We start from the raw sequence: 4428 nt of genomic DNA, 5'->3' as shown, positions 1-4428 counted from the left end.
TTTTTTTCTATGATTTTTTTCAAAAGTTTATTTATCATAAAATTATTCTATATTTATCGTCATAAAATTTCTTTAATATTTCTTTTTTATTCTTCTTGTCCATAATTTTTTTAGAAATACAAAAACAAAGTGAAAAAAAAAAAAGCAAATAAACAAAGAAACATATTCTGGCCCAACCCAATATAAAATTGGAGGTTCACTAAGTGAACTCGCACCTTGTCCGTACAATGAGATGTCCTCGATGTAACTCGATCTTCACAAGAGAAGATTCAGACAGCTGGCGGAAGTTTCTAAGGGGTTGGACCTGAGTAAGAGGGCCCACTCGAACAGATAGAGATAAAGGAGAGGGACTTACCCTCTCCTCAGGTACGTCACTTTTACTCAAATTAGCCACCTCCTCGTACGGAGGCTTATTTTGGTATCAGAGTGTCCTTGTAGGTGGCCCCACCCGCCGACCTATTGATGACTATTGGTCCCACAACATCTCAACCCTCGCACTCAGGTTTTGACCCTCACCTCCAACGATCTTTTCACCAACAGTTCAGCGGACAACCGAACAATGGCGCCATCGGTGGCCTTGTGTTTGGCCTAAAGCCAAGAGGAAGCTCTCTCCTAGATCAACCCAATCCAGCAATTTCTTGAGAAGGGTAAGCTGTCAGAAAACAGGGAAGAAGCTAAGATCGTAAGAAGAGATGCCGCTAAATATGCAGTAGTGCAAGACCAGTTATACAAGAGAGGGCTCAGTCAACCCTGCTGAAGTGTTTGCGGCCCGAACAAACGGAGTATGTCTTAAAAGAGGTACACGAGAGGTGTAGTAGACACCACATTAGGGGTGTACTATGATGATCGACGCCAGCGAATAAGTGAAGAGGTGCCTCAGATGCCAAGAAAACACAGACTTTCATAAGGCACCGGCAGAGGAGCTAAGCTCCATCATAGCCTCTCGACCTTTCTTCTATTGGGGAGTTTATTTGCTGGGCCCTTTCTTGACGGCCCCAAGCCAAGTCAAATACCAACTAGTGGCCATTGACTACTATACCAAATGGGTAGAAGTAGAACCTTTGGCAAGTATATCGTTTGCGAACTGTAGGAAATTCCTGTGGAGGCAAGTGGTCGCAAGGTTTGGAATCCCTGAAATTGTGATATCGGATAATGGAACTCAATTTTCAGATAAGAAGTTTGGAGAGTTCCTATCAGGCCCTGGCATCAAGCAAAAGTTTTCCTCTGTGCATCACCCTCAAAGTAACGGGTAAGTAGAGGCAGTGAACAAAGTCATTCTGAAGGGACTGAAGAAGCATTTGGATCAAAGGAAGGATTCATGGACAAACGAGTTGGCATTGGTCCTATGGTCTTATAGGACAATGCTGCAATCGTCTACCGAAGAGACGCCCTTCCATCTCACTTACGGCATGGACGCCATGATTCCCGTGGAGATAGGAGAACCCAGCCCAAGGTTGTTATTAGGAGGAGTTGAGGAGGCGGCCGAAAAAGAGCTAGTAGATGAAACCAGCGCCCATTTGTTGGAAGTAGCGCTAAAGAAAAGGTTGGCACTACACTACAACCGTAAGGTTCATAACAAAAGATTCGAAGAGGGAAACCTGGTATTACGACGCAACGACATCGGTCCGTCGACACCAGGGGAAGGGAATCTCTTCTCCAACTAGGAAGGACCTTACAAGGTAAGGAAGGTGCAAGGAAAAAATGTATACAAGCTCGAGCTACTAGATGGGAAGGAGATTCCAAAGACTTGGAATGCGGCTAACCTCAGAAGATTCTACTCCTAAGGCTTAGACGGTCTCCTAGCTATGGTCTCACGATTTGGTTACTTTTCTTTCTCGTATTCATTTCATTCCTTGTGTTCATTTTTATTTACTTTGTTTTAATCTTGCAAGCCTACTTGTAGTCTCATGATATATGAAAAAAGGGGTACTCTTTCTCCTTACCGTCAGCTCGGAACAGCGGCAAGGGATTTTGATGAGGCCTATTATTTTAAAACTACTAGTATTTTGTGTTAAAATTTATTGTTTGGAAATTACTACCAAGTTACGAGTATGGCTTCCCATAACTGATCAACTCAGAAGCCCCTGCACGAAGACACACGGATATCCATCGATACAGGAATAAATGACCAATATCATACATGAAAATAAACCAAGTTTTAACAAGCCCACAAATCGGGAGTTCAAAGGGCAACACATAAGCCCAGCAAACAAAAAGACATCAACATTACAAGTTTAATTACAAATTTTTCACTTCCTCAGTATGTCAACGATCTTGCCATCTTGGATCATTTTAAAAGCACCAACAACCGAGATGTCAAATTCAAGGACAATTAGTGAGACTTGGGCTTTGATCCCCTCCTCGGTAGCAGCTATTGCGTCCCGGGCATCTTTGATAATATGCTTGTTCTTTTTCTTCATGTTTGTGACCTCAAGGGTAGCTGCGCCAGCCGATCTCACGGCTTCCGCCAGCTCTTTTTCTAGTTCTTTCACCTTACTCTCTCGTCCACTTCGGTCTGACCTTGAGCGGTGTTGAGTTGCTTTGAAAGGGAAATGTCCCGATCAACAAGACGCTGGATCTCGTCATCTGCCACCTTCATCTTCCTCTTGGCTTCGCTCAGTTTAGCCCCCGAGGTCTCTCCTTTAGCCTTCAACTTAATAATTTCACGCTGAGCCATCTTGTACTTTCCATCTAAAATCTGACATTAGACTAAGATTGACTCCACCTTCCTCATGATAGCGGTAGCTCGGAGAAGGCTCCAATATGTCCACCTCGCTTGGGCGGCTAGGTCCTCATCCCAGAAGAAATTTCCAGTGCCTGGTAGTAGCTGGAATCAACAAAGAAGCCCGCATCGAAGTTTTTTCCATCACAGAGAGCACCTAACCCGGCTTGGAGCTGGATTTTGTTTTCTTGGTGTTGGGAATCACGACCACTTCGGGCTCCTCAATCTGAGCACCCAAAGACTACGCAACCACCGCAAGTTGGCCATGGTCAACCTCACCACTAGCCCTGGGCCCAGGAGGTAGCCTAGTCAGAGGCTGAGATTGAACCTCCAGCTCGTCGGCTTGAGAAATCTCGACTTGAGGAGTGGAGGAATCAGAGTTCTCGTCATCCCCAAGAAAGAAGTGAGTCATCAAACGACTAATCAAAGTATTCTCAACAGCCATCCCAACTACAAAAGAAAAAGAAAACCAAGTTATGAAGTCAGCAATTAGGCAGCAATAAATAAATCAGGGCATCGTCAGAATAACAGAAAGAAACATGAATTTATCTATGCAGTCCTGTCCGGCTTTCCGGTCACCCATTAGGAGGTGAGGGTTAAGGGGATGAGAACCAAATATTGCCAGCAAGATATCGGCAATTTGCTGGTTCTACCGACCTAAACCTTCATAGGTCGTTTTGATTAAGTAGTTGGAAAGGTACCCCTTTTTATGCTTCCCCTCCCAGAAAGGGTTTGTGAGTAAGAAAAAGAAGAGGAAGACTTCGACGATGGTCGGGAGCTCCAAGTACTCGCATATCATTTCAAAGCACCGGATGACAGCCCAGCTATTCGGATGAAGTTATGAGAGAAAAACATCACACCGATTTAAGAGAGCCATGATGAAGGGAGAGAAGGGAAGTCGAACTCCCAAGGTAGTGAACATAGGTTTATACACCCACATCCAGTCCGGGACACGAGGAGCCTTAAGATTAAGTTGGAAAACGTGTTCCTGGGAGCCCGGCACCAAGAGTTCATAATTTGCCTCCTTGAGGCTGCCTCGCATAATGCTCCCAAGTCACGGAGCTCTGTTAACTCCTCCGTGGTTACCCTGGAGGATGTGCTCGTGACACCGGTAGTACACTGAGTGTACTGATTCACAGAGGGTCACTGCGTCATACCTACAGCGGGAGCACTACTTAAATCGTGAGGGCGGGAGAAGGTTCTAAGTCAAAACTAAGTTATTCTACACTTAAACCAAAATCATTCTACACTAAACCATTCTAGCCTAAATTGCAAAAAAAAAAAAGACACCTGCGGTACCCCTAAAAGCTATCTAGCAAGCATTAGTTCGATCTAAAAAAGCAACAATAAAAAGGAAACCAAGGCTACAATGACGGAGAATAAGCAAAAATGGCACGGATAAATGGTCACTTACTAACAATTGCAACGCAGAAAGGTGCTAGAAGATGAAAATGGCAGGACTCTCGTGACAGTAGTAAAAAATCTGCAAGCAAGGAGGAAAATGGCATTTGCAGAAGGGTAGATAAATGGGTAAGTAATGGTAAGCAATTGTGGAAAAAGGCTAGGCCCAAGTAAAAGGCCCCACCCGAACAGATAGGGATAAAGGGGAAGGACCTACCCCTCTCCTTAAGTACGTCACTTTTACCCTAATTTACTGCCTTCTCGTACGAACGCTTACTTTGGGAGTGTCTTTATAGGTGGCACCA

At 44.5% G+C, this 4428-nt stretch overlaps 1 long non-coding RNA gene across 1 annotated transcript in view; it reads left to right on the top strand.

Annotated features, from left to right (window-relative positions):
- Positions 1-4428, top strand: part of LOC110267391 — a 17263-nt gene that overhangs the window by 2030 nt on the left and 10805 nt on the right. Inside the window, exon 2 of the long non-coding RNA XR_002354947.1 lies at positions 736-743. This is a non-coding gene — a long non-coding RNA (uncharacterized LOC110267391). The remainder of the gene's footprint in view (positions 1-735; positions 744-4428) is intronic.

Source organism: Arachis ipaensis, chromosome B10, assembly GCF_000816755.2.
Source record: "Arachis ipaensis cultivar K30076 chromosome B10, Araip1.1, whole genome shotgun sequence".
NCBI classification, from domain to species: Eukaryota; Viridiplantae; Streptophyta; class Magnoliopsida; order Fabales; family Fabaceae; genus Arachis; species Arachis ipaensis.
The sequence above is the reverse complement of the archived record's forward strand: the minus strand, read 5'-3'. Positions and strand labels throughout refer to the sequence as shown.